Source organism: Enhydra lutris, unplaced genomic scaffold (assembly GCF_002288905.1).
Source record: "Enhydra lutris kenyoni isolate GAN:26980312 unplaced genomic scaffold, ASM228890v2 scaffoldscaffold19, whole genome shotgun sequence".
Lineage (NCBI taxonomy): Eukaryota > Metazoa > Chordata > Mammalia > Carnivora > Mustelidae > Enhydra > Enhydra lutris.
The window spans coordinates 8,486,028-8,511,738 of NW_019154103.1; positions in this window are offsets into that span (position 1 = coordinate 8,486,028).

Genomic DNA, 25,711 nt, shown 5'->3' on the forward strand with positions numbered 1-25,711 from the left:
ATAAGACTTGAGCTATAAAGGACACATCCTCCCAAAATTCTTATGCCATCTTTCAAAGTCACTGTCAGGAATACATTTCTCTCCATTAATGTGTCCACCACATCTCTTAGAGTTTGGTCAAAGTCCCTCTGTCACTTGTGCTTATTACTGAAATGCCAAACACCCTGAAAGACAGCATGTCCTACACTGTGGTTTCAAGATAGAAAATTTGGAAGTTGATATTGGTTATGATTAGATCTGATGCAGTGGATATTCTTCACTGAATTTTTAGTATAAAAATACAACTTTTTTTAGATGAAAGAACTTCTACTAGGAAGTAAATATGTAGATATTACCTATGCCCCTCATTTATAAATATAGGCATCTGTAAACTGTTATAGATTCCTTTTTGGAGGAACAGTTCTCTCACTTCCCACCCCAAACTCTTCAGAATAAACTTACATTTAGTGACTTACCAAGTTATCATTGATACATAGAACATTTATTTTGATATATTTTCCCTAAAATGTTAACTACAGTAGGGCTGATGGGGAGGAAAGACATCTGAGAAAAGAACACCTAATTAATTTCTCAGGCAGAGAGGGCGGGGCTGGATTTACAAATCAAAATTTCTTGACTTGATAAACTCCTATTCCCATGATGGTTATAGAAGATCATATCACTTCAGGAATATTTATGGTTGAAGCTATTCATGAATTGATCTGGGAAGCTAATGACTATATATAACATTGTTTCCATAAGAAATTATATTCTGAATTACAAATAACTATCTCCACTTAAGCTTTTGGGATACAAAGTTGGGAGCCCTCTGTAGTCAGGGAACAAAAAGACATAATTGCCAGTAAGAGCCTCTGGGCACAAGAGATAAATCCACTTCCATAGAACAAAGTAAATCCAAGGATGGGGATAATAGTCTTCTTTTTGAACCTTGTTGCATAATGGAAAGTATGAATTAGGTGGGGAGACCTCAGTCCTATTTCTGTCACTACCAGCCAGTTTTCTCATCTCTCATTTCATGACATTGGCCTTGATCTCTTCTCTGATTCTCAAAGATTGGAGGATCAGAAGAATGGCCAGATAGCGGCTCACTAGCCATTCCCATGTGACCATTGGATCTTGAGCCTTCCCAGTTACCACTGTGGGGCTCCCAGCCTGCAAGTTCCCTGAAGCCAGCAGTCTGCAGAGATCTTCCTCTGGAACCAGATCTCAACAAAACTGAAGAGGCAGCTAATTCAGGCTTCAGTTCTTCTTTCTCTAATCTGAGTGCTGCCCTTCAAAAGTCCCTTTGACTTTATGGTCATTCCTTCCTCTGTTAAAACATCCATTAATAGTGGTTTAAATGACTTAAAAGGCCCCATATACTTCTTTCTGGAGTATATGCTTTATAACAGAAGAGAAAACCTCTTACTAAATCAAAGGAATGTATCTCTAACTGTGGAATCTTAGGGATTAGTGTGTTAAGTAGGAACTCAAGGGAAAAAGGATTCTTTCAGCACCTAAGAAATCATGATATGTATATAACCAGTTTATTTGACTAAAGCTCTGAAGGCTGATAGCACATTTGTGGTTCTCAACTCTGGCTGCACATTAGAATCTCTGAGTGTTTTTTAGAACTTATCTGATGCCACAAGCCCTTCCCACAAAGACTTCTGACTTTATTGGTCCAGGGTAGAATATGAGCACTAGGATATTTTTAAAGCTTTGCAGGTAATTCTAATGGGAGGCCAAAACTGAAAGGCATTCTTATGTAGGTGCAAAGCCCTTGTGCCTTCCTCCAGAGACCCCTTCTCTCTATCACCATCCCTGCCTTTAAACCTCTAGCAGGCCTGACGGTTCACCCCTTTCTCATCTCTGTCACCTTGCTCCACAGGACTGTGGGGCATTATGTCTTTACCTACAGTTCCAGGATGGAGTAGAAGGGCTTCTTTGCCTGGAAAGGGAGTTTCTCTGAGAGAGAAGGATGAGGCAGTGGGGCAGCTGACTTGCCTCTTGTGTATGTGTGAGCAGGTGAGTTCAGGCCCACTGCGTAGAATAATATACTCCTTATTCTTTAAGAATATTTTTCTAGGGTGCCTGGGTGGCTCAGTGGGTTAAAGCCTCTGCCTTTGCCTTGGGTCATGACCAGGGTCCTGGGATCGAGCCCTGCATTGGGCTCTTTGCTTGGCAGGGAGCCTGCTTCTTCCTCTCTCTCTGCCTGCCTCTCTGCCTATTTGTGATCTCTGTCTGTCAAATAAATAAATAAAATATTGAAAAAAAAAAGAATATTTTTCTAGTAGAAGGACTCACCAGGGGAATTTTCTGAGCAATTTGATTCAAATTACAATCTATTCCTATAAGTACTTGTAAATACCACAAATCAATAAAGTAGTTTCTATTGTAGTCAGTGAGATCAAGCACTGGTATTAATGTTTATGTGCTAAGAAATCCATACATTTATCAGGGCCTTTTTTGGAAAACCTTGATCATAGCCTGTTTTGCAAGTTTCTGAGACAGTCATGCACACCTGATGGGCATTCGAATAAATCAGGTACAATTAAATGTCCCGATTTCAAGTCCCGATTTGCACTTGATTAATTCATTGTTCCTGCAGAGAACTGTGTGCATTTGGTCTGGTCCCTAATGGTTCACAGTTCTAATTGCACGAGAATCACAAAATACTAATATCTGGGCTCTCTAGAGAGGAAAAAACAATCTCTGAGGATGGGGCATGGACATTGTACTTCTGAACCCTTGCCCTGAGTCAGGAGATTTTAATGTGGAACCAGGGGTAAAAAATGGACCCTCCTTCACAAACCTTAGCAGGTTGTGTTGAGGGAAAGTCTGCCACTTCAGCAAATTCACTCAAACCTGTTCCACACATAGTAGAATTATCTTCTGAGGTGCCATGTTTGGTTTGGTTTGGTTGGGTTAGTAAACCCCATTATACTGAGTTTTGAGGAATGTTGTTGACCGGAAGCAAATGTAAGCAAACCTTTGGGAATCATCCTTTTTGGGGGAGAGCTGTTTTTTTGTTTTGTTTTGTTTTTTTAAAAATTATTTTTTATTTATTTATTTGACAGGCAGAGATCACAAGTAGGCAGAGAGGCAGGCAGAGAGAGAGAGAGAGAGAGAGAGAGGTGGAAGCAGGCTCCCTGCTGAGCACAGAGCCCCATGTGGGGCTTGATCCCAGGACCCTGGGATCATGACCCCAGCCAAAGGCAGAGGCTTTAACCCACTGAGCCACCCAGGCGCCCCTTGGGGGAGAGCTGTTTTATATTTAATGTCATAAAAGTTACCAGCCTTTTTTGGTTTTTCTGCCCAACCACTCATTATGGAACTTAGCAAGAAAGAAGCTGGGCCATTGTGAGGATGGAACATTTTGTTAACACTTCTGAAACGTAAGAATATCAAAGCAACACAATAATCTCCTTTCCCATAGCCGGTGGAAGGGAGGAACTTCACCTACAACTTGACATGAAAAGTGAATATCAGAGGAAACATTCTGATGTCAGAGATGATTTCTGGGAGAAAGTTTTTGTTTGTTTTTATGTCTGTCAAGACAAACACAAGAGTTTTCCTTGCCTCTGGCATTTAAGAGAGCACTTTAAATTTCTATCCTAAAACTTCAAGCAGTAAAATCTGGAATGTTCTTTTTTCCAGCCTTGCTGTAAATGTCCCTTTGCTATCAAATGGGTATTTTTCTTAGAGTGAAGAAGAGAACATAATCTGATCAGTTCTGGTTTCACTGAGACAGCCAAGCAATATGTCAGGTTCATGACAGGCTTTATTGAATTGAATGTGCTTTGCAAAGATGCAAGGGAAATTTGATTTTCCATGTGAATCTAACAAGGACATTTAGCATCCACTTCTAGTTGGAATTTCACTCTGACTAAGCAACTATAAAATAAAAAGCAAATGGAGATATATATACCATTTTGACAAGAATGTTAGGAATTATACTTAAAATATGTCTAGAAAATTTTATTAATTAGAAAATAAGAAAGGGAGGGAGGGAGCGAGGGAGGAAGGAAAGAATGAAGGAAGGGAGGGAGGGAAGGAAGGAAAGAAAGAAAGAAAGGAAAAGAAAAGGAGGGAGTGCAGAAGAAAGGAAGTCTCAAACTTTGAGAAATTGTCTGTAGAGGCTGTTCATATCCATCCAAGCCCTGTGAGAACACAGTGATTGCCAAGAGAATCCACTGTGATGGAGGAGAACAAAGGTGTCTGGGAATCCCAGTTGTGTCCCTAATCATCCGGATGACCCAGGGCAGGCCTTTCTTCACCTCTTAGGGCCACCACACCTTTTGAAAAAGAACAAAGTTTCCTTTGAGTTCTGAGATTCCCCAAGAAGAGGAATGAGGGAAGAACCTAAAGGCAAAAGAGGAAAAGATGACAAAAGTTAGAAAATGCTAGTTAGGGGCGCCTGGGTGGCTCAGTGGGTTAAAGCCTCTGCCTTTGGCTCAGGTCATGATCTCAGGGTCCTGGGATGGAGCCCCGCATCGGGCTCTCTGCTCAGCAGGGCGCCTGCTTCCTCCTTCTCCCTCTGCCTGCCTCTCTGCCTACTTGTGATCTCTGTCTGTCATAAATAAAATCTTGAAAAAAGAAAAGAAAAGAAAATGTTAGTTAGATTTCAAACAAGTAAGGCAATAGCATATTCTTAGAAAAAGGTATACTTGAGCTTTCCTGCCTTGCCGATGCACTGACATGAGCAAAAATGAGGTAGCTTAGGTTTATTTAAACAGAACAGCTCTGCTTTGTACAACTCCACTACTAATCAGCAACCCACAGGACCCCAAGAAAGGAACATTTTGAATATATGGAAAAGAAATTTCAGGAGTATAGTCTAGCTTTTTGGCCCTGCCACTAGATTCTCTGATATTCTCTGGCAAGTTTCAGGAATCTCTTTTAGCAAAGGGAGATCACAGAATTTAATTTTAAGGAAGGTGGGAAAGGAGGCACTGGTGGGAATGGGGGCACCTGGGTGGCTCAGTTGGTTAAGCATCTGCCTTCAGCTTGGTTCATGATTCCAGGGTCCTGCAATCCAGTCCCGCATTGGACTTCCTGCTCAGTGGGGAGCCTGCTTTTCCCTCTCCCTCTGCCACTCGCCTTGCTTATGCTCTCTCTCTCTGTCAAATAAATAAATAAAATCTTAAAAAAAAAAAAAAAAAAGGTGGGGAGGAAGGTGGGAATGTGTGCATTTTCCTTTCTCATGCTACATCAGACCTTCTAGGTGGGGTTCTAGAATGCCTAAGATTTTTCTCAGTATTAGTCGAATGGCTATAAAATCTGATCATTATTTAAAACCTGCTTTACTGATCAGGTCTTTGCTCTGGGAAAACACATAACATACATACCTGGACATGTCCTGTCCCACTGAGGAGAAGTTGTTACCGGAGATGAAGTGCTAAGCTTTCAGTCTTTAGCAAGGATGAAAACCTGCATGCAACCCAATCTTTTCATTTGAGATTTAGAAGGCTCTTGCAGTAATTAACAAGAGAGCCACTTGACTTAGTGAGATCTATCCTCTTGGGAGTTTGGGAAGCTGCCCACAAAAAGCTGGAGATTTCTGCCCTAGGAGGGGATTATATCCTGATCCTTGGGAGAGACCCTCCCATTTGTCCTTTGAAGTGACTGCTGCTCTGCAGGTGCCAAGTCGGTCTCTTCTTGGGGCTGGCTTTCAGACTTGGAACTTTCTACTAAGCACTCTTAGTGACCTTTCTCCACGGGTCTTTGGGAAGTTTACATGGTAATCCCTTAAAAGCATTACAGAGATCAGAAACAGTTCTAACATAAAATTGAAGAAGGCTGCCCAGCACTCCTCTTATCCGTAGCTTCAGTTTTTCTTCAAGGGGAGGCTAGCCCTGGTAAGGCCATTTATGCATTCTCTTTGCCCCTGTTCAGATGTTTAGTGCCCTGCTTGCCCATTCCCACCCAAGCACGTGGATCGTGAATGCAGTGTTTTCCAGATTTGGTCATTGTTTGTCAAATGTCCTCTACTAGGATCTACTGCACCAAAGAGAAGTCACTAGGAAGTGAATGCCATGTCTGTGGCCATCTTGGGGGCCTCCCTAGCTCAGCCTGGGGTTCTGGGACTGGCTGTTCCTCCAGAGCCAGTCCCAGATGTTCTTTCTGGTCTGCCTCTCCCTTCTCAGCAGTCATTCCAATTCCCTCTCCATCAGGAAAGGGAAATGATAGCCATACTTAGAATATTAGTAAGTGTTTTCCATACTTGTTGGTCATGACCATCAGTGCTTTGGCGGGTGGTGTAGGACAAGTGGCCAAGAAAGACCACCCTGGGACAGGATATTTTGCTTCTTTGCCTGGCTGTCACTTCTTTGAAATTAACTTTGTTGGTTGTGCCCCTTTGATTAGTTATTTCAAATTTTTAAAATCTTGGTCTTACCACTTTTTAAATTTGTTTTAAAATATTTTATTTATCTAGTTTCTTTAAAGATCAAGGTTTTATTTTTAAGTAATCTCCTCACACACATACGGGCTGGAACTCACAATTCCAACATCACTCCACTGACTGCACCAGCCAGGTGCCCCTAAAATTTTATTTAAAATCTAACATGACTAAATAATTAATTTTATTTATTTCATTTCATAGTAGGGGAGGCAGATTTTTGATGGTTCTTCAGGTCATAATTTTTAAAATATTTGTTAGATATTCTTTTTTAAGTAATAGTTAAATACTCTAAAAATGTTTTTTGTTTGTTTTTCCTAATAGGCAATTTTATTTCAAAAGAAGACTAGTTTGGGTTCAAGTCTTTACTGTGTGATTTTGACCAAACTACTTCACTTCCTGAAGAGTCACTTTCCTTGTCTTTGAGAACTGCGGGTATAATAATACTCCAAGCCCATCAATGTTGTCATGCTTACGTGAAGCAATGGTGTCTAACTTTCAGCAGAATGCCTGACATATGGTAAGAAATCCATAAATAACAGTGACCATGAAGATGATAAGTGAGTGTGCACTTTGTGTAGAAAAAGGGAGAGAGTTATGATAGAAGAAGAAATCAGTCTGTTGGGAATCTGCAAGTTTGGAGCAGACATGAAAGCGACAAAAGTAAACACTTAAAGATTATAATGATAAGCAACAGAAAAGAGCTCTAACAGTGTCTATATCCAGTACTGGGATAGACCCTGTTCCATGTTCATTCATAGCCTCACACAATTACATGCTCATTCCCTTATCCATATGCAGTCAACCTGCCTTAGTCTTGGTCTTCAGGAGTGTCCCTGGCTATTTCTGGCACAGTTAGTTCTATTCCAGATACAGGTCATTCACTGGACTATACTTTGAACTGACCTTGTAAACAAGCTCCTTTTCCTTCTGTGGTCTATGTGGTTTCTGTGGTCTTCTATTTTTTTAATCTGTTAAAACACTTTGAAGTTCAGCTTTGTGGGTTTGACATCCAACTCCCACTGGAACCTGGTGGTGGTTTCCTATTTCTGGCTTATTGCTAAAGAATGATAAGAAAGAGAAGGCATTAGAGCAAGGTCACTACAATACATTAAATAAGAAATATATCCATGGTGAACATTTCGAAGGCAAAATAGAGGGCTTCCTCTCTGGATGATTTTCTCTCTTAGTCCTATCTTAGAAAATGAGCTATAATTCTTTGAATTATTTGCCACATTACTTACTTTATCAACCATGATATTACAGTCTTCCCATGTGCTTGTAATTAAAGAAAAGTCTCTGAATGTCACAAGGACACTGGAGTAGGTGCAGTGGGACTTGTAAGCTGCTATGGGAAGATTTTGGTTAGGTTTCCATGCTACTTTAAAATCGTCACTCATAGATACAGGAAGAAAACTAATGGATACCAGAGAGGATAGAGGTTGGGGGGGATGGGTGAAATAGGTGATGGTAACTTTCAGTTATAAAGTAAGCCATGGGGATATAATGTACAGCATAGGGAATATAGTCAATGATATTATAATAACTTTGTATGGTGAGAGATAGTAACTAGACTTATTGTGGGGATTCCTTGATAATGTATAAAAATATCAAATCAGTATGATATACACCTGAAACTAATGAGATATTTATTATATGTCAATTATACTTTAATTTTTTTTAAAGCCCTGATACTCAGAAAACAAAAACAAAAAAAAACATCTACTAACACTTTATCCTCCTGAGTGCTACTAGACCTGCAGGTCTGTGCAGAGCTGCTAACATGAGTGTCTGTTTGTCAGGAAGTTTGTTCAGACTATTGAGAATAAAGCCTATCTCCAGAGATTCCGAATGCAATGTGGGAGATGATGAGAGGGTACAACTGATTATTAGTGTGCTCAGACATGCCTGGAAATCTAGGATAAGAATAAGAACAAGATTAGATAAGAATAAGAACATACCCAAATGCAGATGATAGCATTACCAACAGAAAGGTCATTTGAAAAGCACTCTGCTCATGAATGTCCAACACAAAGTATAAAGGCTCCCCTGACAAATGTTGCTATGGCACATTGTTGAGGCCTTGTGGGCCCACTGTGGGCCAGCACAGCTTCTTAATAGCTTTAGCATGTTATGATCTCTGAGGGTCAAGTGCAAGCAGACAGAGATGAATATGGTAGAACGTAGTGAAGACCAACTTGGTGCCTTAGTTTAAAGAATTGTTTAAATTCTTTAAAGAATTGTTTAAATTCTAAAAGAAACTGTTTAAAGAATGATTCAGGGAGGGACGCCTGGGTGGCTCAGTGGGTTAAGCCACTGCCTTCGGCTCAGGTCATGATCCCAGCGTCCTGGGATCGAGTCCCACATCGGGCTCCTTGCTCAGCGGGGAGCCTGCTTCTCCCTCTGCCTCTGCCTGCCACTCTATCTGCTTGTGCTCACTCTCGCACTCTCTCTCTCTCTCTCTCTCTGACAAATAAATAAATAAAAAATCTTTAAAAAAAAAAAAAAAAAAAAAGAGTGATTCAGGGGTCATCAAAACTATTCCTGGAAACAAACTTCCAGGGCTCTGGTGAGCTGTAGATAGATGAATAATAATCAGCCCTTAGAGCACCAAATGATTCCTGGATTTTGGTTGAGAAAGCAAAGAATTAACTGCAGAAACCCTTGGTAAGCACATTAAGGGAAGAAGATAAAGGGACTTAAAAGAAACAGTTTTCTGTGTACATTGAGAACAGTCTAACTCCAGACCTGTTAAGGAAGAGGTACAGGAAAGTGCGTGCTGTCATATGAGATGCAATCTAAAAAGGAAAAAAAATCCAAGAAAAAGTTTATCTAAAAAAGGTAGAACCATCTTAATATGTCTCTTGCACAGAAGAAAAATAGGGTAGCTCAAAATACAAGCATCCTTGGAGCTCAGATGCATGCTGCAAACAGCTAAACCAAACCATCACAATTTGTAATTTTCTTTTTTTTTTTTTAAGATTTTGTTTATTTATTTGACAGACAGAGATCACAAGTAGGCAGAGAGGCAGGCAGAGAGAGAGGGGGATGCAGGCTCCCCGCTGAGCAGAGAGCCCGATGTGGGGCTCGATCCCAGGACCCTAAGATCACGACCTGAGCCGAAGGCAGGGGCTTTAACCCACTGAGCCACCCAGGCGCCCGCACAATTTGTAATTTTCTAAAATGATTTTTCACATTAAGATAATAAACATATCAATCAAGAAAGAAAGATGCCACTAACATGCCAACTACATTTTCCCTCTGGAGGACACAATACTAATACGTGGAAAAACTTCTGCTACATGGTATAGTAGGAGATATTTGCAAACCCACAGAATAACTAGTTAAAACCTAAAAGCAGAAGGAAATAATATTGGGAGTTAGGCCTGTGGAATCATACTGTTGCTCTTCTAATCTAGTCTTCTTCCTCAAGGGAGACAGGTCTCCCAAACCGTGTAATTATGTGGTGAACAGATAGCATAGCACCCTTCAATATAGCTTGTTTATATTTGATATAAAATGCCTGTAATACATTTAATGCCTCCTCTTCTCTTTTTTGTTTTGTTTTTGTTTTTGGTCTTTAATCCTAGAGCATTGCAAAGTTTTATCTTCTTTTATTCTTTTCTTCAGATACTACATTCATTTGCTCATTCGTTCATTCATTCATTCAACAAACATTCAACATATACTAGTGTAGGCCCTGCTGCCCTGAATAACCATGCTCTCCATTGAGTGAGTCCATGCCCTCTCGTTGACCACAGCTGATTGAACCAGTGTGACAGTTGACCCAAAAGGTAGTCAGTTCCTTCATACAATTTCAGAACTTGTTCCATGTGAGGTTTGACTAAAAATCGTAAGTGGGCCAAACTTCCCTGGAAATTTTGGTACTTAAACACTTAGCTGATTAGCAGATGGAGGTCACAAATACAAGAATCAAGAGTTCCCATGATATAACAGGAACTGGATCAGCTCCTCTGAATTACATACAAGCTAAAGAAGGCAGAGTTGACAATGGGTCATATACACAGAGTAGCAGAGACCCCATAACCTTGTACCTCTGCACCCCTCAACCCAAAGAGACAGAGTAGCCTTCATTCCTAATAGCTTTATAATTTTGGGTCCCAGGCCTATTTACACAGTAGATCCTGTTCCTGGATCTATGAGCCCCACTTTATCTTTTTCATAACCCAAATTCTTGAGCTAGTTGTTTCTACCTCTTTCCACTGAAGAACCCTGAAGAGAACACTTGCCTGATTACCTGATGTCCTGAAAAAAAAAAAAAATGGTTGAGTCCATGACCATCTGAAAGAGACATCTTGGTGCAGGTCAACTGAATGAGTCTTATCAGCTAGCCATTTGTCATATTTATAAAGATTGCCATTCTGATCTCTAACAGAAGCAGTCTTTTATGTAGATTCAGTCTATATGTAAAAATTGAATGTTAGCCCATCATACTGGTACAGTTTTGAATGCTCTGAATATACAATATATAGCAATTTCTAAGTGAAGCCTATTTTACAAGTATCTCTGAAGTATGATGAGTTAGTTAAGAAACCAAAATCTCAATGACCATTCCTATGAATATAGCACTACATATTTAAAACTTTTACACTATTTCCTTTCCAAAACATAAACTTACCACAACTTCTGCTAGTTGTCTCTGAGGTTATTGTCTTAAACTTCTGTTTCATTCCTCTATTGTGACATACTTGAAATCCTAAAACATAATCTTTCATCTTTTGAAACTGTCATTATTATGTCTATTTTGCAATAAATTTGGGCCAAAAAATATCCAGAATAATATAATTCTGTAATATTTTAGTGTCAGTTTTCAACTCAAAGAGAGATATATCTGTAGTCCAGAAATATCTGGAAGATTCTTTTAAAGAATTAAGCTGTGTTCTTCCTCTTTATATAAAATAAGTGACAGTCCTTTAATTGCATGGACATATCAGTAGAGTTCTTCTGGAATAAAAAAAAATTATTTATTATAGCAGTGTGTGGTTCCTCATGGTAAAAAATAGAATTTGTGTGGATTTGAATAGTTATGAGTTAATTGCAGTTCCTAAGATACTTTTTAATACATATCTTAAAAAGGAAGCATCTTCTGTAATATAAAACAGAGCAGTTAAAAATTTTAATTGAGAAATGCAAATAATCAAATATTTGTCAAATAGGAAGGAGTTTTTATAGTCAAGAAAACCACACACTTAAGGAAAAGTGTGAATAAAATGTTGTGTCAGAGAAAGCCAAATCAACTGATGGTCACTTTGATTGCTGTAATCTAATATATAAATGGAAATGTGAAGATTTGTTTATTTGAGAGAGTGAGCAGTGATGGGGGAGGGGCAGAGGGAGAGGGAGAGACGGTCTTAAGCAGACTGTGGTGAGTGGGGAGCCCGATGTGGGACCATCTCACTACACTGGGATCAAGACCTGAGCTGAAGCCAAGACATTTAACCGACTGTGCAATCCAGGCACCCCCCAAACCAATCTTGAACAAATTGAACAAAGTTGGTGGACTTAATAACTGATTTCAAGAATTCCCTTAGAACTACTGTAATCAAGATGGTATAATGCTGGTGTAAGTCTCAATGGACTAATATAGAGAATTCAGAAATAGGCCTATAAATATTTGGCCAATTGATTTCTTTTTTTTTTTTTTTTTAAATAAATGAGGAGCTAAGTAATTCAATGGGAAAAGAATAGTCTTTTCAACAGATGCTACTGGAGCAATTGCATAGCCCTAGGGGGAAAAATGAACCTTGTTTCTTACCTTACACTCTACAGAAAAATTAACTTGAAATGAAAATACACCTGAACATGAAAAATTAAAACCATAAAACTTAAAAGGCGGCCTAGGAAAAGTATTCATGACACTGGCATGGCAAAGATTTCTTTGAAGAAAAAAATGCACAAACCATAAGAACAAAATTGATAAATTGGATTTCATCAAAATAAATACTTCTGCTCTTTGAAGACACCATTAAAAAATGAAATGGTCAAGCCATAAGTGAGAGAATATGTTCACAATACTTATAGCTGGCAAAAAATATTGTATTCAGAACACATTAAGAACTCTTAATTCTTTCAAAGAACCAGCTTTACTGTTTTTTTTGAATTTGTTTAATTACTAATTTTTTAATTAAAAAATTAATTTTCTAAAAATGTCTACATCACTTATCTCTGCTCTAATCTTATTTATTTCCCTTATTCTGCTGGCTTTAGGCTTTATTTGCTGTTATTTTTCCAGGTGCTTTAGGTGTCAGGTTAGGTTGTGTATTTGAGACTTTTCTTGCTTCTTGAGGAAGGCCTGTATTGCTATATACTTTCCTCTTAGGATCCCCTTTGCTGCATCCCAAAGGTTTTGGACTGTCACGTTTTCATTTTCATTTGCTTCCATGTATTTTTTTAAAATTTCTTCCTTAATTTCCTTGTTAACCTATTCATTCTTTAGTAGAATGCTCTTTAACCTCCATGTATTTGTGGTCTTCCCAAATTTTTTCTTGTGGTTGACTTCAAGTTTCATAGTGTTTGGTCTGAAAATATGCATGGTATGATCTCAGTCTTGTTGTACTGGTTGAGGCCTGATTTGTGACCCAGTATGTGATCTATTCTGAAGAATGTTCTATGTGCACTTGAAAAGAAGGTGTACTCTGCTGCTTTAGGATGAAATGCTCTGAATACATCTCTTAAGACCATCTGATCCAGTGTGTCATTCAAAGCTATTGTTTCCTTGTTGATCTTTTCCTTAGATGATCTGTCCATTGCTGTGAGTGGACTGTTAAAGTCCCCTACTAATATTATATTATTATCAATGAGTTTCTTTAAGTTTGTTGTTAGTTTATTTGTATATTTGACTTGTTAATTGATTTGCATATTTGTATATTTGACTGCTCCCAAGTTGGGGGCATAAATATTTAAAATTGTTAGATCTTCATGTTGGATAGACTCCTTTATTATCATATAGTTAGCCCTTCATTTTTTGCTACAGTCAAGATTTTGGTTTAAGATCTAGTTTGTCTGGGGCACCTGGCTCAGTCAGTTAAGCATTTACCTTTGGCTCAAGTCATGATCTCAGGGTCCAGGGATTGAGCCATGCATCAGGCTCCCTGCTCAGTGGGAAGCCTACTTCTCTCTCTCTGCCACTCTCCCTGCTTGTGCTCTCTCACTCTCTACCAAATAAATAAATAAATTCTTTAAAAAAAATAAATAAAATCTAGTTTTCTAATATAAGTACACCTACTCCAGCTTTCTTTTGATGTCCACTATCATGATGGTTCTCCACCCCCTCACCTTCAATTTGGAGGTGACTTTGGGTCTCAAATGAGTCTCTTATAAGCAGCATATTGACTTTTTTTTTTTTAATATCCATTCTGATACCCTATTTTGATTGGATCATTTAGTCCATTTACCCTTAGAATAATTATTGATAAATATGAATTGAGTGCTATTGTAGTACCTGTAAAGTTGCTGTCCTTGGAGATTATTTCTCTTCTTTTCTAGTCTTTGTTGCTTTTGGTCTCTGTATGCTGCTCAGAGTCCCCTTTAATGTTTCTTACAGAGTTGGTTTAGTGTTCACGATTTCCTTTAGTTTTTGCTTGTCTTGGAAACTCTTCTACTCTCCTTGTATTCTGAATGACAGCCTTGCTGGATATAGTATTCTTGGCTGCATTTTTTCCCATTCTGCATATTGAATATATCATGCCACTTTTCTCTGGCCTGCCAAGTTTCTGTGGACAGTTCTGCTGCTAACCTTATCTGTCTATCTTTATAGTAAGAACATTTAGTCCCTAGCTACTTTGAAAATTTTCTTTATCTTTGTATTTTGCAAGTTTCACTATGATATGTCTTGGTGTTGACCTGTTTTTGTTGATTTTGAGGGCAATTCTCCATGCCTCTTGAACTAAAATTCAAGATTTAAAGACAAATAGTTCAGTTAAAGGAATAGGCAGAAACTTTGAACAGACATATTATAAAAGAACATATGTGAGTGGCCAATAAACATGAAAACATATTCAGAATCACTAATCATCAGGAAAATGTAAATTAAACGAGGTAAGATGCCACTTTATACCCATTAGAATGACTGCAATGAAAAAGAAAATATTGGTGATAATGTGGAGCACCTGGAACCTTCCTCATACAATGTCGGTGTGACTATAAAAATGGTACAACCATTTTGGAAAACTTTGGCAGTCTCTTATAAAATTAGGTACACACTTACCATACAACCTAGAAATTCCACTCATAGATATTTATTCAAAAGAAGTGAAAATATGTGTCCTCACAAAGACTGGAACATGTATGTCTATAGAAGCTTTATTTATAATAATCAATACTTAGAAATAATCCAAATATACATCAACAGATGAATAAACAACTGTGATGTACCCTACACTAGAATACCATACGATCATCTAAAAGAACAAATCACTGATACATATAACAACATGGATGAACCTCAAAAACATTATGCCAAATTAAGGAAGCTAGAAACAAAATATTCTATTTATATGAAAGTACAGAAAGAATAAAACTAATCCATGCTGACTGGAAGCAAATCAGTAGTTACCTTGAGTCCAGCATATGTGTATGGGAGGTGGGGGTAGTAATTGACTGGCAAGATACACAAGGGAGTTTGGGGATTAATAGAACCACTCCATGTCTTGATATCTTGATGGTTAAGGTGGTTACAAAGGTCTATATATTGAACAGAAGTTTCAGGCACAAAGCAAGACTTTTTAGATGCAACATTTAAGATGAAGACACTAAGTTGCAAAAACTAAAACCCGTTTTAGAGATATGGACTTAAAAGTCTTTTGACCGACTTAATGAAGTTTAACTATAAGTAAAGTTAAAATATAAGTAATTTCAGCCTACTGACTTATGTGTGAGTCAACTGAGAAGGGACATCCAACTTCCACTGTCCCAACAGGAAATCAGTCAGTTGATCATCTGAATCTTCTGGCTTCTATTGTCCGAAGAGGTATTCTTTTTCTTTTTGGTCTGGTAATATTTATACAACTGTAGTAAAATGTTAAAATTATATTATTAAAACCTTTGGAAGATGCCAAAATCTGTGTAGTTGTAACCCAGGAAGGTAGAGAAATAAGCATAGAAAAAAATTTTTGAAGTGACTTCAAACTCATAGTGTTGCTGTTTTAGAATAAATTTATGTATAATTGTATTCATTGACATGTTTAACTTTTAAATATTTGATTTATAAAAAATAATCAGCAATGCCAAAATCTTAGTTGTGTAGACTCTTTCAGGAAATTTAATTGATCAGAATTTTTAATTAATGACTAAATGCTCAGGAAAAAATTGCTTTTGCAATTTTTTTATTTGATAAAGGAGTTTCATAATTTTTGCACTCAACAGTGTCAAGTGGTTAAATATGTCTTTCTTTAAATGTTTACAAAATATGTACAAAACCATATTGCCCCAATTTTAGTGTATTTGCTGCTGTAGCAAACAAGCATATTGCCACAATTAAAGAACTACCATACTCATGGCTTCATGTGAAGCATCTAAGAATCTGAAGTTTTCAGTATTTTCCTAGGAAAGGTGTTGTCATTTGTTTTGGTTAGGCTCCTTCTAATTTCAAGGAACAGAAGAAGTTCAGGTAAACAGAGAAATAAGGAATTCTAGGCAACTTCTTGGGAACTTCTTAATACTTTTAGGGCTGAAATGTACAGCTAGAATCTGACCAAGAATGTGGCCACCCTGTTGTCATAGTTTGGGCTTACGCTGAATGCAAATCCAAGCAAAGATACAGACGAAAGTGATTTATTTAGGAAGTGCTTTTAGGCGAGAACAGTAAGGGAGTGGGAGAGACAGGATAGGGAAGGCAAAGAAGCTAAGTTACAATATGATTTCAGCTTGACTTCAAGGGCCTCTCTGGGATATAAATCACTCTTCAGAGTTTGTACTTACCTGAGGTGTAGGAAGTGGGCTTTTATACCTCACTTCATTCAGCACTGGCTAAAAGACAAGAATGGGAAAGGAAATTGGGAAAGAAAAGAATGGAAAATTTAAGTCCTTCTGTTCATGCAAGGCAGTTGCTGGGGCTCCAATGTCCATGGGCAGTTGAAAGTACCAGTTGTTATGAGCAAAGCACACTAGATGGCTTGAGCTCATGGGGTTAGTGAAAGGAAACCAAGGGGATCTGGGTGGGGTAGCAGCAGTGTCTACTATACTTGTGCAGTCTAATCATACGTGACCCCGTCAATCCAGGATTCTCCAATATTAAGAGAGTTGCTAAGAATTACTGGGAGAAAAAGTAGAGAGGATGCACTTTAGTTGGAGGGCTTAATCTCTACTGTTTTCCCAAGAAATTCAAATCTGACCTCAAAATGCAAAATTCATTCAGGAAAGAGAAACATCCCCCAAATAAAAACCTACAGCAAATGGAACTTACCCTTTTTAGAAAGCAGTTTAGTAATCATGCATTATATATCTCTTTAGGTGGATCTCATCTCTACCTCAAACATTTTTTTCAAGATATTCTTCCAACCACATTATAATACTCTTGCTGAGAGAAGTTCTAGTAAGCACTACATTTACATTCCCAGGGATATTTTAGTAGCTCTTATAGATTGGTGCCATTAGTGACTTCTCAATGAGTCTCCCTTAATCCAACTCAATACAGCAAACCCCAAAGTGAACTGGAACAATAGGTAATCATCTATTGGACATTAGTACTTTAGCCCCATAGCTAACTCTCTCATCTCCTTCAAGTATTTGTGCAAGTATCTTCTTTTTTTCTTTTAAGATTTTATTTATTTATTTATTTAGTTAGTTAGTTAGTTAGTTATTGAGAGAGAGAGTGCAAGTAGGAAGAGGGGCAAAGGGGGGAGGAAGAGAGAGAGTCTCAAACAGACTCTGCACTGAGCTCAGACCCAACTTTTGGCTCAATCTCATGACCCTGAGGCCATGACCTGAGCTGAAACCAAGAGTCAGTTGCTTAACCACCTAGTCACACTGCTCAAATAGCTTTTTTTAACATATAGTATATTACTGGTTTCAGAAGTAGATTTCAGTGATTCATCAGTTGTATATAACACCCACTGCTCATTACATCACATGTCCTCCTTAATGCCCATCATCCAGTTACCCCATCCTCCTACCTAACTTACCCTCTTGCAACTGTCAGTTTGTTTCCTATGATTAAGAGTCTCTTGTGATTTGTCTCCCTCTCTGATTTCATCTTATTTTATTTTCCCTCCCTTCCCCTATGCTCCTGTTTTGTTTCTTAAATTCCACATATGAGTGAAGTTATATGATAATTGTCTTTCTCTGAGTGGATTATTTTGCTTAGCATAATACCCTCTGGTTCCATCCATGTAGTTGCAAATGGCAAGGCTTCATTTTTGATGGCTGAGTAATATTCCATTGTATGTGTATATATATATATATATATATATATATATATATATATATGAAACACCTCTTCTCTCTCTCTCTCTCTCTACACCTCTTCTCTCTCTCTCTCTCTCTCTCTCTCTCTCTATATATATATATATATATATATATATATACCTCTTCTTTATCCATTCATCTGTTGGTGGACATATGGGCTCTTTCCATAGTTTGGGTATTGTGGACATTGCTGCTATTAACATTGGGGTGCATGTGCCCCACTCAAATTTCTTCTTAATGAGATCTGTTCTAAACACTCTATTTTAAAATTTGTTATGTGTTTTTTATCACAACAACAAAAAATAATAATTGGGGAAAGAAAACATCAGATAGCAAACCCCTGTCTCCCACCGCTACCAACTCTTTTGATCCCTTTACCAAGTTTTACCATTTTTGTTCATAGTGCTCCTAGAACCTTCTAACCTGTTGTTATCTATTTCATCAACATCTTATTATCTGTTCTCTTCTCCTGCTAAAATGAAACTACATGAAGTTAAGACTTCATTTATTTTATACACTAGTATGCCCCAAGCACCTAGAACAGTACCCAACACATGGTAGGTGCCAAATAAATCTTTACTGCTTTAGCAATCCTACAATTTAAGTGACCCAGATAAACTAGTGTTGTCTAAGGAGCATGAGCTCTTCGATCCCTGCCTTGGTGTCAGCCAGTCTCACAGTTTAGACTCAGCTTCTATCCCCGACTCTATAATCTCTTTCTCTCTTCCCTTCTCTCTCTCTCTCCCTCTATCTCTCTCTCTCCCTCTCTCTCTCTCTCTCTTCCACCCTCCTTCCCTCTCTAATTCCTAAAACAAAAATAACCTGATTAGGTCTGATCAGTTACCATCTGGTCAAGAATATCTTTGTAGGGCTTCCTAGGCTATAGATCCATGATCCAATCAACTATTCCTGCTATAGCAGAATTATAAGACACGAAACCTGACATCTTCTGAATTTTAGGAACAATTAATTTTCTCCTCATTCTAAATGAGGTCAGTGGGAAAAGCTGATACTTGGGCTGTGCCTCAAACACGCATTTCAACAACAACAAAATATATGTAACTATATATGAATGTGAGTTGACGACCTCAGGGCTCTGGCTGGCTGTCAGTTGGCTCCCAAAATAACCTCTTTTGGGAACCTCTGAGAGAAATCTTATCTATGACAGACTTGCTGGCAAGGAAAAGCAGCACAGATGAGAGACCTGGAGTTTAATGGCAAACTATGATCATATTTAAGTAAATGTGTTTATAGGTTATAGTCTGAACATGAGAATAAAAGATGTGGATATAGTGATTCCTTGACTTCCATAGTCCATAAAATTTAGAAAGAAAAAGCAATTTGATGTTGCAGAAAGAATTGGACACTAGTGTTCTCATCTAGCTTCTGCCTGTAAGAAACTAACTGGCACTGGCTAAGTTATGTAATCTTTCCAGAACCCCATCTTCTCACCTATAAAACAGTGGGGTTGGCCAGGAGAACCTGCCGGGCCTGGCAGCCAGCTTGCAGTCACGGCGACCGTCACTTAGAATCCTGCATTCAAAGCGTATGGATGAACATTCTGCTAAGTTCCCCAAATACATGTGCTATTCAGTACATTTTCCACAGAGAAAATTTTGAAACTACTATTGTCATTTTAAAGTTAAAAATTCCCTATTCAGGCAGAAACTAAACAGTAAAGCAACGTTTAGAAAATTGATCTTATGTTCATTATTTGTGATTGTTTTATGCCATGTGGACAAAAGTACCAGTGGTACTTTTTGACTCCTTAACATGTTAAATGTGCTACTAATGCATTGTAATACTAAGTGCCAAGGACCACAGATAACCCTGCTAACACAAGCTTCCTGCATTACAGTGAGAGGAATGGATTGCAGAGTGCAATGAACCAGGGATCGGATGCGGACCCAGAACTAGTTAGACTGTTTGTGTCACTGTATAACAGCTTTCAGGCTTTGAACAAAGAATCCTGTCACATGAGCCCTTTAGTGCTAATAGACTTTGTTTAGTGGCTATTATTGAACTGCATTTTGCCCAGCATATCATTAAAACATCAAAAAGTATATCTAATCTTTCTTTTGCAAAATTTCCATCCTTTTGGGTTTCTCTCTAGGATTGGACCAAATGTGCACTCCGAAAACTCATAATAGCTTTAGTGTTCTGAAAATACAATGGTTTGTTTCCAGCCCTAAATAAATAATAGAAGGATAGAATACAAACTTGGTGCCCATTTTGTCTAAATCCACCATTTAACATGCAGAGGACTTTTTAGATGAAGTGACACCTTACAGTGTTATTTTTTAAAAGCCTACAGTAACACTGTAAGAAATGCTGTTGCATTCTTAATGTGTACCTGACCCTGTTTTAAGGGTTTTACATGTATTAATATATTTAATCTTTCCTCCAGTCTGAATTTTGACAAACCCATGATCCGCATACTATTTATACCCTCATTTTACATATGAGGAAACAGAAGAAAAAGAGGCTGAGTAACTTGGTCAATAACACCCGAGTAGTAAGGGAGAGGACCAGTGTTTGAATCCAAGCAATCTGGTTCCACGTGTAAATATATATGTGTATATCAAAACGGAAATAGAACTCCAACAAAAGAAGGCTTTTCATGAACATTTAAACACATAAATATCCATATCTCAGTCACTTTGCACTTTTGTAACAAAGGTAACAATCTGTTTTCTTGGGCGAATGTTTTGTTGTTGTTGGATCATGAAAGTCCTGCTGGAAGATTATACAGTGGGTCTGAATGGAACAGCAGCATGGCATGCTAGGAGCTCAGCTTAGAGTTGCAATGTGCTTGTTACGTGTCCCATTACATCGAGTTATAGGTAGCTAACTTTGTGGGTTTTAGTAAGACTAATCATATAGGTTTACTGTGTTCTAGAATTCACTAAATGAATTTAACATAAGGAATATGCTATTTGGCACAAAGTGAAAGGATGTAAACTTTCAGTATGATTCAAAGGAATAAGAAGGAAGCAAATCCTGAAACTTCTTATAAGATTTTGCAGAAAGAATAATCATGAAGCCATAATCAAGTGGGTAAAACCTCTTTTATACAAGTTGACCTACAGAAGAGGATCAGTTCAAACTCTTTACCCTTCTAAAAGGAAAGCGTTTCCCCTCAATTTCTTCCCCTTTCAACATCATCACATTGATGCTTGTCATTGTTTTTACAACTTCATCAAGCTTCTACTACTTCTAGGTACCTAACATATTATTTCTCATCCCTAACACATCCCTGCAAATTAAGTATTAGTATCTTCATTGACAGCTTAAGAACCTGAAGTTCCAAGACAAAATAACTTGCCCAAGGTTATAGCATCACCCATTGGGATGGTAGAGATGAGTTTATCCCACCAAGTTTATCATTATTAATACTAAAACCTAACTCTGCTCAGTGCATGCCATGTGCCAAGCATTGTGTCAGTTATTTTGTACTGCCCATCTTATTTATTTCTCACAATAACTCCATAAAATATATATAGTATATATAGGTATTATTATTCCTACTCTACAATGAAGGATGGTAGACTGAATAATTACTTCCTTCAAAGATGTCAGTGTTCGAATCTCCAGGACCTATGAATATATTATCTCACACTTTGCAGATGTGATTAACTAAGACTTTTAAGATGGGAAGCCTCTACTGGATTATCCAGGGTGGCCCAATGTAATCAGAAGCATCCTTGTAAGAGGGAAGTACAGAGAGATTGAAGAGCATTGTCTGAGTGATGCAGCCTGAGAAACATTCAACCAGCCACTGCTGACTTTGAATATGGCAGAAGAGGTCACTAGCCAAGGAATCCAGGTGGCCTTTAGAAATTAGAAATGGCATGCAAATGGGTTCCCCCCCCATCCTCCAGGAGGAATTTAGTGCTGTTGACTCATTTGCAGGCTGCTGATCTCCAGAGCTCTAAGATAACAAATCTGTATTGTTTTAAGTTACTGAGTTTGTTGGATTTTGTTGCAGCAGCAATAGGAAACTAATACAAAATGGGTTGTATCATGTGCCTAATATTATAGGCACATAAATGGCAGACTTAAAAGTCAAATGCAGAGCAGTGCCACCATAGAACCTAAGGGAACGTGTTTATCCAATCATGGTTATGCCAATACCCTCATGACACTTATTCAAATGTACATTCCTCTTCTTAAAAAAAAAAACTCAGAATATGTGGTTTCTACTTTTCATTTATTTGAAATTTATGCTTCCATACAGCACCCACTGGCTACAAGATGAGGATATAAGAATTGATATTTCTGCCAAATGCCATCCATACATAACTCAGAACTGAAAATAGTTTATATTTTCATGGAACTGGTTTTCTGAAAATAACTGCTTGAATTGAAGAGAGAAGAAAATATCTGGCCAGGAAAAGTTATGAACATAATCTAATATTGCAAAAACAGACTGTCATCTGACCCTTAGAGATTTTTACTTACTTATAACTTTAGTGAAAACATCATAATTGTTATCATGATTTTATAACAATCTCCCTTATTTTATAATTTTTTTCATTAAGGTATTATTATACATAGTAGCAAATCCTAAATATACAGCCTGGTGAATTTTGACTTATGTGTACATTCACATAATAGTCCCTTCAAAATAGGACATTTCCATCACCCTACAAAGTTTCCTTTTGTCACTGACAGCGTTCATCTTGAAAATGACTAAGATTAAATTGTAAGCAATTTATTTCTTACTCCCTAGGTCACAATCTGTAGTGCCCACATTTGATAATACATGTATTTGGAATAGGAATTAAGGTACACCTGGAGAATACTTACTCACCTTTCATCTCATTTAATGGTCTCCAAAATTTGTCCCCAACCTACCTCCATAATTTTGATCCTTTTCTCCCCTTTGATTTCTCCTCTTTGCTCATATGCTCCTTATTCCTCGCTATCTTTCTTCCCCACCCTGTACTCCTAGAGAATGTATGTATGTATTTTAATATCAATTCAAGGGCTACTTCTTTTTTTTTAATATTTTATTTATTTATTTGACAGAGAGATCACAAGTAGGCAGAGAGGCAGACAGAGAGGGGGAAGAAGGCTCCCCACTAAGCAGAGAGCCCAATGCGGGGCTCGACCCCAGAACCCTGAGATCATGATCCGAGCTGAAGGCAGAGGCTTTAACCCACTGAGCCACCCAGGCGTCAAGGGCTACTTATTGATAGAACCCCTTCCTAAAGTTCCCCTAATCTGAAGAGTTATCTCTTCCTTTGTGACTGCTTTAGTCCACTCAGGCTGTTACAATAGAACACCATAGACTCACGGCCTATAAGCAACAGAAATTTTTTTCTCATAGTTCTGGATGCTAGGAGATCCAAGATCAAGACACTGGCAGATTTGGTGGCTGATGAGGGCCTGCTTCCTGGCTCATACATAGCCGTCTTCTAGCTATACACTCAATGGTGAAATGGGGCAAGGGAGCTCTCTGGGATCTCTTTTATGAGGGCATTAATCCCATTCATGAGGGCTCCAGCTTCATGACCTAATCACCTCCCACAAATGCCACCTTCTAATACCACCATGTTAGGAATTGGGATTTAAGTTACGAATTTTGGGGGACACAAACATTCATTCCATAGCAGTGCCGCACTGTTTCACAATCACTCTACTCACATAAAACCCATTATTTTGTTTCTTTACACTTGAGTCACTCTCCATTAGGTCCTAAAATAGGGTTGCAAATAACTTAATGGCCAGGACAAGAGTGAATGAGTGAAGCAGCTAGGATTAATTAATGGTGATCAGTGGGGAGTGCAGCAAACTAGAAAGGGTATACCACCACCTAGAGAATGAAAATGAACTTTTAAAATAAAGCAAAACAAATCTCCCCAAAAACTATGAGACCAAAATCTTTTGACACTGTTCCTTTCATATGTAAGCCACTAAAGTAGGTGTGGACTCTTCAGCATGGAGGGGGACAAATATTCCTGAGTGGCCAAAGTTTATAAGAGTCGTCATGTCAGGGAGTTTCCGATTCAGTCCCTGTCTCCCAGGGCACGCTGCTGCCCGGGAGAGTAAACCACAGCTAATAGCCCCTACCTAAATTTCCAAGTATTATTTGAGAAAACAGGAAACCATTTTCATCCCAATACCTAATTGCTCACAGATTAATTCTACTTCCATAAAGTCAAGTGAAGATATGTTTTCTCATAAATGATGTTTTGCTCTGTTTGACATCATGCAACAGCTCTTTCTCATTAAGCAACATGCTTAAACTTGGGATGTCAAAATATATATACAATGTGTTTACATTTTATAGACAACAATTGCACATCATGTGTTTAACTGGGGTCTAGATTTATGGCATATTGTCAGATAACCTCCTCACTAATGCTCACAAGTCTTTTATAAGGTTTATTCATTTTTGTACAACATGACTTTCTTGGGTGTTTTCACTTTCTTTGTTAGGAGTCTCACTTCAAACTACATATGATGGAGTATGTGCTAAGAAAGAAATACAAGCAAGAATTTTGAGCAGTGCCACTAGGCAGATGTTGCTTTGAGGAAATCAAGTCTTGGAACTTCCACAGGAAATGTGGAGCAAAGAACAAACAATTCTGGTAAACTCCCTTTAGTCCTCTAGAAGACTACGATGAGTGATCTTTGTTAGAATTTTAGATGATGCTAATGTAATTTGAAGCATTTGCTCAGGTAGGCAGTGCAGTACAGAAGTTAATAGTACAGGCTCTGAAGTCAGAGGTCTTGGGTCAAATCTAAGGTCACACTTAATCACCTACGCATCAGGTTCCTCATCTGTAAAGCTAGCTGCCTCATAGACTTGTTAAAAAGATCAAGTGCGAGAACTGATAAAGTACTTATCATCAATTCTGTTACATAGTAAGGCTCAATAAATGATAACAGCCATTACTATTATATTTGCCTGAAACTAAACCAGGAAATTAGACGGCATTTAATTATTTTTTGGTCATAAAGAAGCTACTATTCCTTTTACTCAGTGTTTAAAAGCTTCAACATCTCTGATTACACACACACACACACACACACACACACCAGTTTTTATAACAAGATTATAATTTTTAAAATTATCCATTTTGCTTAGAGCTACGATGATGAGAGAAAATTATCTCCGTGTAAACCCCGTTAGCAGTGTCAGCGACTATAGCAAGAAACTATGGGTGTAATTACTACACATAGAAAGGCCCTGCATACTTAATTACTGACTTCACTGATCTTTTAAATTCTTATTCAAGCACAGTGAGGAGAATATAGTTCAGTCTATAGTTGAGTAATTATAAATAATTAAATTTAATTAAACCCTAATTATGCATAGGGAAAGCCTCTCGTTTCCTTGGGTCTTAAGATGTTCCTGCAGTCTCATTACAGATTGGCTGACTACACACAGCAACACAAAACTTGAGAATTGATAAGAAACCTCAAAAATCAATAGATGCCACTAAACCAACATGTGTCCTTGAATCAGGCGCTCGACTTTTGTGAATTGTAACCTCCTTACTTACATAGCATGGAGTAGGACCAGTTCCTTCAAAGATTTTCCCTAGATTTCAGAGTCTGTGCTTGTATGCTCATCACTCCACTGTTTTCCTATCCCAGCATAATTTAAGGAAAGCAGCCCATCCTCATCACTAACTGTGGCCCAGATTCTCAGGTAGAATGACAGATGCCGCCTACTGGAAACTATCAGAATTGCTTGTGGGGTGAGAAGGAAATTTGTGACTGGAAGAAATCCTTCCATCCTAAGGTAATCATTCAGTACCCTACAGGTGGGCTCTGCTTTCCTCTTCTTCACTAACTGAACTACTCCAACCATCCAAATATTAGATTTTAAAATACATAGAAAACCTCTAATCCAGGTGTCAAAACACATGGCTCTCAGACTATTAACAGCTT